This window comes from Symphalangus syndactylus, chromosome 10 (assembly GCF_028878055.3).
Source record: "Symphalangus syndactylus isolate Jambi chromosome 10, NHGRI_mSymSyn1-v2.1_pri, whole genome shotgun sequence".
Classification (NCBI taxonomy): Eukaryota; Metazoa; Chordata; class Mammalia; order Primates; family Hylobatidae; genus Symphalangus; species Symphalangus syndactylus.
In genome coordinates, this window is record NC_072432.2 from 73258622 (window position 1) to 73274401 (window position 15780).

The 15780-nt window shown below is 33.9% G+C and overlaps 1 long non-coding RNA gene across 4 annotated transcripts in view; it reads right to left on the bottom strand.

Annotated features, from left to right (window-relative positions):
* LOC129492314 (uncharacterized) overlaps window positions 1-15780 on the bottom strand; it is a 299404-nt gene that overhangs the window by 256986 nt on the left and 26638 nt on the right. For all 4 annotated transcript variants that reach the window (XR_010114082.1, XR_010114083.1, XR_008660783.2 and 1 more), the window contains exon 2: window positions 2224-2456. This is a non-coding gene — a long non-coding RNA (uncharacterized lncRNA). The remainder of the gene's footprint in view (window positions 1-2223; window positions 2457-15780) is intronic.

Here is a 15780-nt window from a genome sequence, read left to right on the forward strand (position 1 = left end):
TATTGTTTCATTGATTCTTTATACTTTTTGTGCTCTATTCCATTTCATCCTGCTCTGGTCTTTATTATTTCTTTCCTTCTACTAATTTTGGGTTTAGTTTATTCTTGCTTTTGTAGTTCCTTGAGATGCATTAGTTTGGTGGCTTTCTCTGTTTCATGACGGTAGATACTGTCTTTTCACTTAGAGATGTAGGACTCTGTTAAGTATAGTTTGTAGGTCTTGTCTAGGGATAATCAATTTCTTCAGTTTTTGTTTCTTTGGGAAGGATTTTATTTCTCCTTAATTTCTGGAGAGTAGGTCTTCCTGGTATAGTATTATTGGCTAGCAGGGTTTTTTCCCAGTACTTCGAATATATCATCCCATTCTCTGCTGGCCTGTAAGGTTTCTGCTGAGAAGTCTGATGTTAATATAATGGAGATTTCCTTTTATGTGACTTGATTCTTTTTTCTTGCTGTTTTTAGAATTTTCTTTTTGTCTTTGGTTGACTATTATGTGCTGCAGAGAAGAACTCAGAATTTTATCTCTTTGGGAATCTTTGGGTGCCCTGTGTGTAGATATCTATATCTCTTTCAAGACTTGGAAATTTAGGGCTATTATCAAATAATAGGTTTTCTATATACCTTTTCGTATCTCTTATTTTTCTGGAACTCCCAAAATTTGAATATTTGGTTGCTTTATATTGTCCCACATGTCACATAGGCCTTCATCATTCGTTTTGGGTCTTTTCTCTTTCTTTCTTTTTTTCTGACTAAGTTATTTCAAAAGATTTCAAGTTGTGAAATCCCTTTTTCTGCTGTATATAATTTATTGGTAATGCTCTTGATTGCATTTTAAACATTTAATTCACTGAATTCTTCAGCTTCAGGATATACGTTTGGTTCTTTCTTTATAATATCTTCATCTTTGTTGAATTTATTATTGAAATCATAAATGATTTTTTCTGATTTTATTGTACTGTCTGTCTTTTCTTGTATCTCACTGTTTTTTAAAATCTTTATTTTTCATTTCTTGTCAGTTATTTCATAGATTTTCTTTTCTTTAGGATCTGTACTATAGAATTATTGTGCCTTTGGAGGTAGCTTTGGAGATGTCATGTTTCCTTGCTTTTTCATATTTCTCATGTCCTTGTAATAATATCTATGCATTTGGTGTAACAGTTGCTTCTTTCAATTTTATGGATTGGCTTTCATAGGAAAATACTTTCCTGTAGATGTATCTACAGTGTTGGCTGTGTAAAGTGCTTTGGTTTTGATTCTGGGTGGGCTCCATAGGGTAGTCTTTGTGTGATATTGTCTTCTGTAATCAATGTCAATGGTGACAGTGGGCTGGGCATGCCAGTCATCAGGCCTACGGGCAGTGTATGTGTGCATCAGTACTGGCAGTATTGACAGGGGCCAAGTTGGACCTATTCTTGGGCCCCCAGGTGGCATGTGTGAATGCTGGCAGTGACATCAGCAGTCCAGTTCTTGAGACTCTGTGTTGAGCTCATGGCTTTTAATGTGACAGTAGTGGTAGTAGCCTGGCCTTTGGGCCCCTAAGTAACACACATGTGTGCCATGATGACAGTGGTAGGCGTGGCAGGCTGGTCCTCATGCCCTCAGTTGGCATGCTTGGGTAGGTGCTGGCAATTGAGGCAGTAACAGCAGGCCTGTTCTTAGGCCCCCAGGTAGTGCACATATATAGTAGTGGTGGTAGGTGTGGCAGGCCTCTCCTTATATCCCTGTGTGATGCATGTGGGCACTTTCAGTAGCCCACAAGCTGGGTCAGTCCTCAGACTCCCTTTGTCTCACATGTACCCTTTCTGGACTGCTTACTTCCTCGGGCTTAGGAAACTGTGTGGGTTAGAATTCTGGAGAACTGACTGTACTGCTGGGTCCAGCTGGCATCACAATGCTGAAGTGTTGTGGGTGTACATGGTGGGATGTCAGCTAGGTTCCAGGGATGCAGAGATGCAAGGGCTGTTGAGCCCCAGGGCAGGATGTAGTATGATGTGTGTTGGGCTCTCAAAACAGCACCAAAATGGACCCAAATGATTCAGCACCTTAGCTCTCAGGATTGTGTGGGAATCAGCATGAATTCTTTCTTTGAAACAATGCGGTCATACTGATTCCTGGAAGCTTCCAATACTAGGCCCAGGGCCTGTGAGGAGCAAGGGGCTTTCTTATGGCTGTAATTGCAGGCATCCATGGTGAGAATGTAGATCACTATAGATTTCTCTCTTACCTTTCCCCTTAATGGAGAGTCCCTTCTGGATCTGAGCTGATCCTGGTCAGGCCAGCTGCTTTGCGTCCACCTCCTTTTGTGCCTCGGAGGGCCTCTGTCACTTCCGTGCTTAATTCTCGTGTTTTCTCATAGACACTCTACTTGGTGTGTGGTTATCTATTTGCTGTTTTGATTCTCATCTGTGCAGAAGTCAAGTGCTGAGTGCCTCAAGTCAGCCATCCTGATGATGTCTTCTGTGTTAAATTTAAATTGAAAGACAAAAATTAAAATAAATTTAAGATGGCTTATTTAACTTGGCACATAAAAAAAAGAAAAGCATGATAAAAGTGCATACATCTTAAAACTTTTGATTAAAATTTTAAGAACAAATGTAATAGAAATGAATAAGATTTTCCTTTCTGAAATAAATTCAATTCTAATATTCACCGAAAGAAATTTTATATAATTTTCTTGTTTTAATTCACCAGGTTTATTTAAAGATAAATGTATTACACTGCTAGAGTCAAAGAAAAATGCTGTAAAGTTGTAAAAACAAACCTTTATATAAAAGAATTACTTGAAAGAAAAATAATTCAAATGAATAGGTCTGTAACAATATCTGATGTACTGGTCCAATTAACTAGTAACACTGATTGTATGAAGGTGCACCAAAATCGCCTGGTGAAAAGCATTTGATATAAATGTTAAAAATGCATGTTGTTCCTACATGTGTTATAACACTCACTTATAACATATCTTATCATATTAATATAAGTTGAATAGGGAATAGTCAACATAGATTTTTCAGATATTAATAATTTAATATGTATAACATTAAAAATTATATGCCTTCACCTTTCTCAATTAAAAATGACTGTTCCCTTACTGTGGGTAATTTATTTTTAAGTAAAACAATGGTACAAGTTAAACACCGCTAATCTGAAATATAAAATGTTCCCAAATTTAAAACTTCTTGAACACCAACATGATGCCACAAGTAGAAAATTCCACACCTAAGGACTGAAATCAAACTTTGTTTCATGTATAAAATTATTAAAAATATTATATAAGATTACCTTCAGCCTATGTATATAAGGTGCGTATGAAACATAAATAAATGTTTGCATTTAGACTTTGGTCCCATCTGATTATGCATATGCAAATATTATAAAACCTGAAACAATCTGAAATCCAAAACATTTCTTGCCGCAAGCATTTCAGATAAGGGATATTCATTAAGAACATGCACCCAAAACTATTACCTTGAGCTCATTGCCAGGTCCTAGTTATTAATATTTTGCAATGAGTATTATAGTGTGAAGAAAATGTTCCACTGCTCTCATATTTTTTTCAAACACAAATTTATTTTCAAACAAAAACTAGCATGAGCATTATTTTTCTATTAGCTTTCTTATGTCATTTTTAAATTAAGAGTTATTACTAAGTAAATAATTTACTTATCAATGAGAGACCTTTCTGATCTTGAGAAGTGACCAGTGGATATCTCTCATTTTAGTTACATATTAGGGTAAAAAGAAAGTCCACAGATACACTAGAGTGCACAGAAAGAAGCTTTTATAATTTGTTTTCCATAAAAAAATGTCACATTGAAAGTCTATGACATTTTACATTTATGAAGATGTATCAGAAATTATGGCTAGTAAGTTGGTGTAGAAAAGTTAAGGGAACCATGTGAACGTATCACAATAACCACTTGCAGAGATGAAAAAAAGAATTTTTTGGACCTTCCTATCATTATTTGTTTGCTAAACTTTATTTTTTGACACAATTCTTTGTTAAATAAATCCCTGTGTTTATATTACTCTGGCTAGGAGAATACCATTGGGTTGTGCAGGTGATTGTTTACTCGAATAAATAGTAAACGGTCGTTATCATTAAGACCATTATTTTATTTCCATATGAATATTATGCTAAAGAAATTCCCTCGTTTTATTTCACTTACCTATGAACCATAGAAACCACAGAAGTTTCCATAGCTTCTAATTTTCTAAAGCTTCTCTAAGGTCATTTAGAAATGGATGAATTAGGAAACATCCATAATAGATAGCCTAAGGGGACATAACCTATGTATTTACTAGTAACAGCTTGAGAGCTATGAAAATTGAGCAATTATCAGAGGAAATGCTTTGTGAAGCCATGACCTTTGTTTCTTTTTGTCTCTATGTAGAACAGCAGAAAAAGTGTAGTAGCTAAATAAGTGTTGATAAATACTATGGTCAGAAAAGGACAACCATGATAAAATATATCACAAATTTATTCTAGCCTTTACCTATAGATCTGTGGTTTGTATTTAGCTACTTCATAGTTGGAAAAATTGAGGCCCACATCAAGCCCTTTTTATGTGTATGGAATCAAATGGCAAAATAAAAAGAAAAACAGTAGCTATTTTGAAGGTACTGTAGTGATTTGTTCAGTTATTCATTAATTCTAACCTGATAAATAAGAATGGATATATGAATAATTATGTTCATAAAATATGTTCTAGCAAAATCCTTTTCCACGAGATATCTTTTTTACCATTCTAATCTTCTTCATCATTTATGTATGTCAATATTCAGCATCTTCCTTTTTCTTCCATCTCAAAAGCTTATCCACATTGACATGTGGAACCCACACTGTAGAAGGGATGCATTTTAAAAAAGAAGGAAACCCACTTACTCAACAGAGTGGGTGTATCAACCAGAGCAATCAGTAAGATGTCAGGCAGCCAGCCAGATGTCTCTCTAATTTCTGTTTCTTTTTAGGATTACTAACCTGAGAAAGTAGGAGCACCTGCTTTCAGAAAAATGCTGAGATTCTGCTAGAGGGAAAGGGCAGGAAAGGGGACTTATTAAATTTCTTACCAAGTCCACTATCTCATTTGATCAATTAACTTTCAAAAGCTGGGAAACAGATATTTAGCAAGTTCTTAAAGTGTTTATCACTTTACAAATTGAGGCAGCTTAGGTGAATCATGCATTTTATGCATATGCATCAACATTAGAGATTTCTGTAGTTTTATAACTTTCTGGGCTACTTCATTTTCTTAGACCCTGCAAAAACACATAAGAATACCCCTGTAATTATGCAAAATATGGTATAAGTTTGTTTCCTTTTTTTAAAAAGTGGTCACGTAAAGAAGTATCAAAATTGGCTGCTTATGATTTTTTGCGTATCAGTCAACTCCCATTTCTTATCCTTCACTGAGTAAAACAATACAACTCTATTTTCTCCTTTTCTTCCTGGACTTGTGGCTACATAATTAAGGAAGTCACTCTTGCATTTTATTGACTGGTGTGGCATTCAAAATTCAGAGATTCAATTCAGGTAAAAAAAATCTTAGGAGAGAAACTGATCATAAATGTTTTCTTAAAAAGTTGCTTAATGTAGCATCATATAATGGTAAAATTTTTAAAAGTCATTATCCTAATTCTGTTCTAAATAAATCCAAGTAAAAATAAATATCTGAAATAGTAATTATTAGGTAAAATTTGTCTATAGTCATGCATCACCCTCTCATTAAATAATTCACTTTGAAAAAAAGTGGTTTGTTCTGAATGGGGGAAAAAGTAACACTCGAAAGATTTTTAAATTGTAAATATTTGGTGATCTAACATCAATGTTATTATTAGTATATCAAGACATTTTAAAATGCATTTTTAGCACAGAGATTATTTACAAGAAAATCATTTATTTTCAACCATCTATGCAAGGATGCTGTACTGAAGATTTTTGAGTGTTTAGAAATCTGTAAGAAAAGGAATAGTCTGGAACCTCCTTTTCAATAATTTGCTTGAAACGTGAATTAAAAATTATACCATTAAATAACAATTATTAACTTGAACAGTTTCCAAAATGTTGGTGAAACATATTGCACATTTTTGGGGATATACTTTAAATAATATACATATGATGTATAGATTTTTGTGCTTTCAGCCTTCTCATTGTTCACTGGTAGAGTATCTTTTAGAAGATGGGAAATTTAATTTCCTATTTTATCATTCTTAACTATGATTGAACATCTAAATCACAGTTCCATTGTGTGGTGATACATAAAATATTTGATTTTGGGGGAAACACTGGTAACACACCTTTTATAATTTTTAGCATGAATAGTACCTGGATTATGAGAGTAGATGAAATGATATCAATATAAGAAAGTCAGAAGAGAAGTGATCCAAGAATTGCACCCTTGAACACATCGTAATTAAAGGGCTTTTCTAAAAATACTGGAGATAGCAGATGGTCTTGAGTAGAAATGAAAGGAGGATTCAAGGATTCTGATAAGAATCAGAGGAGAATGCTGTCGCTGGAGATTAAAAAATGAGTGTTTTCTAGAAAGAAGAAATGGTCACAGTGTCAACTAAAGTAGAGGTGCCAAATATATGAAGCATTGACCATTGGATTGAGCAACAAAGATGATACTGTTTATTTTATCAGATGATCAGAGAAGAGGTGAGGACAAGATTGCTAGTTTGAAGGAAAGGGTATGATTAAGTGGATATTACCCTTGATGATCTTGATGTTGACGTCCATTGAAAAGGAAAGTGAAAGATATTAGATATAACGAGGGGTACTTTCAAGTATGAAAAATGAGGCAAGGTCTCACAAAAGAAAACGGAGTAAATGGAATCAAGGGATCATGTGATGGGGTTGTACACTGATGAGCTAAGGTGACTCTTTTCCTTTGAAACTGAAAAAGTAGATGGGGGTGAGAGGAGGATCACGTTTAAAGTTGTGCCTGTTGGAGGCTGGAAGATTACACAATTGCCTCTGCTAAGGCAGATATAAACTTCACTTGTTGAAAGAGGGACAATGGATGGGTAGTTGCTTTCAGAAGAGTGTTGGAAGTCCAGAATATGCCCAGTGGAGAATGGATTTTAAGATTCCAGTGGTAGAGGCATTCTGGGAAATCCGGTTACTGCTATAGAGTGCTTTGCTAAAATGGAATGCATATATAACAGTGTTGATATCAAGGAAGTAAAATAATTTTTTAAGTTAGTGGGTATCTTTGCTTGGGCTGCTATAACAAAATACTATAGACTATGTGGATTATAAAAATAGAAATTTATTTCCCACAACTCTGGAGGCTGAGAAGAACAAGGCATTGGCAGATTTGGTGTCTGTTGAGGGCCTACTTCTTATTCATCCACAGTGTTCTTGTTGTGTTCTCACGTGGCAGAAGGGGCAAGAGAGCTCCCCGGAGTCCCTTTTGTAGGAATGCTAATGTCATTCATGAAGCCTGTATCCTCTTGACCAAAGGCCCTCCTAGAACTAGACTTCAGCATATGAGTTTGGGGGAGATATATAACAGCCTATAACAATAGGATTAAACTGCCTAAGGTAGTTATTGAAGATGCCATGTTAATAATAGGAATAGTTTATAAGGTTCCCTGATGACACAACTTGTAAAAACAGTTTCTACAAGCACTAAATTTTTTGTTTTATTTTGTTTTTACTACATAATCTGAGGAAAAACAAAGGTGCAAATAATTTTACTTTCAACCTGGAAAATAATTATTACTTAACAAAACATAGTAGGGTATATTTTCTCATTTGCAACTAGCAACATGTTTATGTCTCTGAAACAAAATAACTTTTTAATACTGTAATAGGTACAACTGCCATTTATTTAGTAATCACTAAGTATCAGACACTGTATTTAAAACACTCCAGCCTGGGGGACAGAGCGAGACTCCGTCAAAAAAAAAAAAAAAAAAAAAAACCTTCCAAACAATCCTCATAAAAAAAATCAATCCTCATACAAAACTTATCATGTTAATAATTATTATTTCCTTGAAAAAAATGAAGAATTGAAGTTTGGAAAGATTAAGAAATTTACCCAGATCATATAACTGCTGAGTGTTTGGGCCAAAGCCCAAATTCTGACCTATCACTTCAGAACAGGAGAATTGCACCACTAGATATGTTGGTTTGAAAGATGCATCACTAGAAAAAGAGTTTCATGGGAAAAGCAATAGGTGCTTTCATTTCAGGATATTGCCAAGATTAATTACCTTAGAAAATGTTCAGAAATTACCTACAACCTCAGTGAGCTCTTCAAAAGTATTTCAACAGAGAACTTCTTTTTAAAAAAGTACTTTGAAGGAGTGAGTGATAGAAAACTTCTGCCTGGAAAAGTTACAATGATATAGAGTAAAAATTACAATCAAAAGAAAAGGATGTAATATAGTCAGTAATGTCACATGATATTCACAGAAAACATTGCTGTCAATCAAGTTTTTCTACTATGCACTCCAGTTTACTCATTCCTGGAAGAAAACAGTGTATCTTGAAAGTTGAAAAGGAAAGGAGGAAAGGGGAATGTCTGAGGGTGCTCCGTTGTTAGTGATAGTGCAAATTAAACCAATATAATTTGGTGGCTGCCAAAAACATGAGAATGGGTTGCAGTTTTTTAAAATTATTTTCTATTAATTTTGTGTCATTCATGACAACATGGATGAACTTGGAGAACATTACGTTATGCGAAATAAGCCAGGCACAGAAAGATAGATACAACATGTTCTCACTCATATGTGGAAGCTAAAAGAGTTTGTCTTACAAAAGTAGAGAATAAAATGTTACTAGACATGAGGACAAGGCAGGGACAGACAAGCACAGCTACAAAAGTACAGCTACGTAGGAGGAAAAAGTTGTACTGCACCATAAGGTGACTATAATTAACAGCCCACTGAATATTTTCAAATAACTAGAATGGTGGATTTTGAATGTTTTCAACACAAATGATGAATGTTTGAGGTGATATATATGCTAATTACAGATTTTATCACTACATCTTGTAGACACAACACACTCTATTGCATAAATATGTAAAATTAGTATATGACAATTAAAAATAACAAACCCAACTAATAATAAGAATGTTACATTTTGATGATATTCTTGTTGCCTTAAAAGCATTATTATTTTATGGTTATTTCTGAAATCTTATAATCTTGAAATAGGCCAAATATTTTGATTTAAAATATCAGAAATTTATGGCAACATAACTTTAAATTGTATTATTCTATTAAAATAAGAAGTACCCCAAAACTTGACTAAACATATTTTAAATTATTTTTCTCCATTTCTCCCTTCTACAAGCCAGTGTGGAGAATACAGCAGAGTAATATGTATGAGACCCTACTCCATCTATTTCTAATGTTTAGAGTGACAGAATCTGCCATTCCCCAAATATAAATAACAGAATCTAGAAATACTCTTGAATTCCCTTTACAAGGAATGAAATTTGCTATTAAATGAAAGTAGATTCTCTCTACAGCTAAGCTAAGCCTTTATTTCACCTCTGAGAAATAAACTGGCTAAAGTAGAAATGTTAACGCTAACAAAACTGGGTTATACTGTCAGCCCATTGACATTCAGCCTCCCCTGTAGTCATGTTGTTGCCACATAGTGCTGCCCTGCTAATTAATTTTCTTGTTAGGTCACAAGGGAGCACTTAGGGAAGAGCTGTAGTATTTTGCTCCTTTCTACCCTGGACAAATAAATCAGTGGTCATGGATTATTTTTAGGGCTTTTAACAAACTCATTTGAGAAGTAATTCCACACTGAAGTAGACTTTTCTTTTATATTTCTTTACACTGTTAGAATTTTTTATTGACAATAAGACAAAACTCTAAATTACATTTAACCCACTCAAAACAAAAACCTGCCATACTTAATGTTTTGCCTTGGTCTTATCTTTGGCCTAAAAAGAATTCTAAAAAAGTGGAATTATCTTCTTGCCCAGATGAAGGCAGATGGTACTGAGTACGTTTAGAACTTCCAGCAACAGTTTTCTATAGCATTAGCAGTAATGTACCATTTGCAATCTATTGTCTATTTAAATCTATTTAATTTACATTTAACAAGACATCTCTTATTCTTGTGAGTTAATTAAAGCGTTACTGACTATTACAAGGATACTAATTGAAATGCAATAAATAAGATAACTGAGTTGGTATATAATTAACTGAATTTACATAAGTAATAAACACCGTATAGCAGTCTTCAAGAATGGAGTTGAACTAATGCTGATAGTCATCTTATACAAGAAGTGTCTAGGCATTTAATTAACATAAAATAAGTGGCTCTGACAGATTAATTGTATATAATTTTTTAAAAGTAACTGCTAAAGGAATAATGTAACCATGCCTTATGTGGTCTAACATTATGGGGATCCTTATTAAATGTTTAATACATTTTTTCAGGAAGAGAAATAATCCACATTACAGGCAAAACATAGCTCTTATGCTTTGTAGAATTAGCTAATTTTTGTGTCTTCAGCTTACCTTGCATAAGCCCCTTAACAGTCTAACTCATAGATGTTGTTTCACTCAGTTTCAGAAACGTCTCCATAGAACTTTCACTGAATAACTTCAGCTTTCTCAGAAAACCCAGGTTCCTCCCAATTCCCTTCCTTATAATGGGTCTATAACTTTATAATAACATTTAATAGAATATAATAGTTTATAATTGTTACAGTTTCAAAAATAATTCCTCTTCTTTAGTGTATATGAATCTGTCTGTAGAACACATTAATGTTTCATAAAATGAGTCTTAAAAGCACCATTCTGTACGTTATTTTGGTGAAGTAGTATTCTTGGTTTAAGTAAATAGTCATATTCTAAAATAAATACAGGTGGAAAAGCAATACAAAAGCTATAGTAAATTGAAGTATTTTAGTGTTTAGTGTGGTAATAAAAAATGGTTTCTGCTCTGATATTTGTTATATATATATGTTTTTTCTCTTTGTCAATTTGTATATTTTCAATATGCTACATAAACAGAAGAATATTTCTGAAAATGTTGCCTTTAAGTGTTATTTTTAGTAGCTTCTGATTCATATGTAAATTTTCTCCATTTAGGTTCTTCATGAATATTTTCTTTTGCTTTACTTAAAAGAAAAATAAGAGCTTTTCACCAAAATAAAATAAAATATAACATTAAGACTGAATAACATTAAATTCACAACCTCTAAGATAAATTTAGTAAAAATTAAAAAATATATATTTTCACTTAAAGGTACCTTGAATAGCATAGCTACTGAATATACTGACGGTTTCAACAGCAAAGGTAATTCACTAGAAGGAGATGAACCAAGATACTTATTTTTAAAGAAATTACAGTATTTTATAGGCAATATTTAAGGAATGCCAGTATTACACACAGAAAAGGTATTTTTTTTTTAGTCAGGCTTAAGACTACCTGAAGTAGTAAAGTTTCTGTTACTACCATTAAAATTATAAATTGGCTGGGTGTGATGGCTCGTGCCTGTAATCCCAGCACTTTGGGAGGCTGAGGAGGGAGGATCACTTGAGGTCAGGAGTTTGAGACCAGCCTGGCCAACATGGTAAAACTCCATCTCTACTAAAAATACAAAGATTAGCCGGGCATGGTGACAGGTGCCTGTAATCCCAGCCACTTGAGAGGCTGAGGCAGGAGAATTGCTTGAGCCCAGGAGGCGGAGGTTGCAATGAGCTGAGATCGAGCCACTGCACTACAGCTTGGGCGACAGAGCGAGACTCCATGTCAAAAAATAAATAAATAAATGAAATAAATAAATAAATAAATAAATAAATAAATAAATAAATAAATCGTTACTGTGTTCACCTCACATATCACAATGCAATTAATAGACCATTATCTTTATACTATGTACAGTATATTTAAGTATTAATAAAATAGTGAAAGACAAAATATGTATTTAAACAATTAAAAACACATTAATATGACCTTTTTCTGACTAATTTTTCCTTTTTGTTTGTTTTCTTTATCAGCATTTTCTCTGAGGACATTTCCTGCTATGGTTAATTATTTCTTTAAAAAAAAGCCCTTGTTCGTTTACAGATTATTTATAAAGATTGATTGTATAACTGTCCTATTATACAATATACAGAAATGTAAATATCTGAAAAGAATTAGTATGGTTAAAAACAATCAGAGAGATTTGAAAATGCACATATATATATTACATCTACTCTATCGGTAATTGGGATGGACTCCATAAAATTGAAGGTGCCTCCCTCACAATACGTACTTTATGCATTCTATACATACATACATACATACATATGTATGTAATATATATATATGCATTTTACATCCAAGCTATCCTCTTATTGCTTTTTCTTACTTGATTGCTTGCACGTACTAAGCCATGGGCTCTCATACTATGCTTCTACTCTCTATGTTCTGCTATTGAATTTATACTCAGGAGTATTTTTCTAAGTTCACTAGAGGAAAATGAAATAAAATATAACATTTCCTAAATTTTAAGTTCTATTATTTTTTCTTAACCTTTTGCCATCTGCTATCAAAACTTGCAACTGCATAATGAATGACAGAGTAACAAACACTAACAGAAAGACTTAAAGCATGTTCAAAATTATAGAGCATTCTGTTAAACCAATTGTGATTTCCGCTTGCCTTTATGCAATATTGGCGCTTTCTGCTGGTAAAAATGATTTCTACTCTGAATGATAAAATTCAATATGCCAATATTTCCTGGTGTTCAGCAAAGAACACTTTGCTTCCAGGTGCTCAGCCACATGAACATGGAGAATTTCTGCACCAAGCTTTTAATTTGGTACATTAAAATCTCTTCATTTACCTCACATTTCGTTCCTTTCAGAACACTGATTTACATTCTTCTTCTTATGGATTGAAATAAAGTAATTCTACCTATTGTTTCTATGGTTGTCTCTAACTTAATGGTTCTCCAAGGAAAAAATGCAGCATTTCTCCTCACACTCATTTCCCCAGTAAGAAATGGCTGTCTGAGAATCAGATACCGTCTTCTACATCTACTTCTATTTTTCTATTCCAACACAGAAAACAGATGTTTTAGGTTGGGCTCTCTGGGGACACACTCTGAGGCAGAGATTTGCATGCAGAAAGACTGTGGAGGCTACTCTCAAAAATAACCTCTGTGAGGAGTGAGGGAAGGAAATAGGATTACGGAGAGGAAAGAGTACTGCAATGCAGTTCCAACAAAGACCTCAGCCTATCCCACAGGGAATTCTGGAGTTGGGCTGGACCATTAGAATTGTCTGAGATTAAAGCACGAGCCTGAGCCTTTTCCTCTCACTTCTGAAGGGTCGTTGGACTTGTATTCCCTTTCACCTTTCACTGAAGGCAATTCCCTGGAAGGGATTAAATTGTGAGGTGCCAAGAGCCAGTAATCTTGGCACTGCAGTCATAAGTGCCTTGATACCAAACTCAAGTATCTCGGTGCTCTGCCAAAGCATTCAATCTCTATTGACTAGAAGTAAGTTAGGATGGCTTGCTCATCTTTCAAATAACAATTTGCATTGAGATGGCACTGTAAAGACAGTGCTATTTTTAAATCATTAAAATATTTTAAGACAAAAATATTTTTTTCTAAAGTAGTTTCAACCCATGTGTCTGCATGCATACAGATAAAGATAGATACAGATATGGATATTTCCTTGTGAATATTATGCTTGGCATTTTGAAAGGAATTTCCAAATTCAGATTATCACCAGTCATCAAATAAAATTACACTGGATCTTGTTCAAAATAGTTGATTTTTTTCTAAATTATACGTATTTTTTGTTCTCAGACATTACCTTGATCAACCAAGGGTTATATTAAACGTGCATTTTATTATGCCTCCATGACCTGACACATAAGAAACGTAAAATCTAAGATAAAATCTCAAATACTATTTTTCCTCAATAATATATTGAATTAAAAAGGGCTACATTTAAAAGACAAAAATAATTGTTTTCTGAGAAATGTTTAATTGGGACCAAAATTGGGGAAGGCTAGGTCAATATTACAGGAGGAATCACAAACAATGGATTTAGTCTAGGGAATCTGATAAACTCATTTTTTTTTTCTTTCTTTGAGACAGGGTCTCACTCTGTGGTCCAGGTTTGAGTACAGTGGCAGAACATATCTCGCTGTAGCCTTGACCTCCTGGGCTCAAGCAATGCTCCCACTTCATCCAACCAATTTGGACCACAGGCACTCACCACACTCAACTAATTTATTTTTATTTTTATTTTTGTTGAGACAGAGTGTCCACATGTTGCGCAGGAAGGTCTCAAACTCCTGAGCTCAAGCGATCCTCCCACTTCAGTCTCCTGAACTGCTGGGAATACAGGTAGGAGCCACCACACCCAGCCCATAAACTCTATTATTTGTATTAAAATTTTATTATCATTTCCAGTCAAAATTGCTGTGTTGCTTGCACTCTGGTCAGCCATAATTCACTGGCATGTGTGTCTACTTTTGAGATCTACTGTTTTAAAGTGAGGAAACGTAATATGGCTACACGTGTTTTGAGCATAACTCTTGGGATTTGCCCCATGTTACTTTTCTATTCCTGCATGCCTATAAAAAAGTGAGATCTCTACCTCTAATATTAGCAGAGTCCATCATTTATGTGAAATAAATCTAGCATGAATTAGTTCCTGGAGTATATGTAAACCCTGAATATGCATTAGTTATTAATTCTTGCATTTATTTACCTTCAAATATTTATTATTCACCCATTTGGCCTCAACCTGCAGGACCTTGAACATCTGCTGAGAATTTATACATCTCAGAAAGGCCAGCGAAACTGATGATTAATAGATTTGTTTTATTGAGGACCCAATAGATTGTTCATTATTATCTAGAAAATACAGAAATGTTATAAATTATATATACTTCAGTAATATTTTTTAGAACCAAGTAATTTGTATTGTAAATTCACTTACTGTGTCATTTATTTTGGTTTGCAAAAACACTCTGAAACACTGAAACATTATACTAATGTGTGATGGCACCTCGCTCCTACTACTGCCCTAAACAAAATATACTAAAAACAAAGGCAAACAATCCCATATGAACGGTGGTAAATTTACAGTTTAAAATTGTGTCAAAAAGCAAAGCTATTGTTCGTTTTAGTGGTAGGTTAAAGTTAGGAGAGTTCCATAATTTTCTAGTCATTTTGGAGCAGTTATCTAGCAATTTACTGCTTGGATACTGAACTATATCTTCTGAGAGCATCAGTTCTACTGAGCCAAATCTTACAAATAGAAAAGCCAGATTCTTTCTAAGTCAGAAATGTATTTATGTTTTACAATTACAGTATGTTTTCACCAGCATTTATGAAACTCAGGAAATTTTACGTTCTTGTAAAATTTATACGGATAATGGATTTATCCATCTTTTTCTACCTTCTTCTTTTTATATGTAATGTCAACTTAGGTGACACCATACATTTAAATACATTTTTAGTTATATAACAGTTATTATCCTAGCTTTAAGGAAAGGAAAAGCAGACAATATATGATTTTAAAAATTAGATTATAATGTTACCTTTTGCATTTTGAAAGACGTTATGAGCTTTTTACCTGCCACAACGTCATCTACAACTGCTCTGTTTAACACAAGGTATATCTGTAGTGGGAAAATTTGCACATTCATGAGTTATGCACAATCCTCTATGAAATATTGAGACTGCCTGTCTCATCTTCCAGAAAAAGCTGCAACAAGTTTACTCTCCTTGTCACCACCAGGTCTGGAATAGCAAATGAAAACTAATTATTTTCAAGAGACAACTAT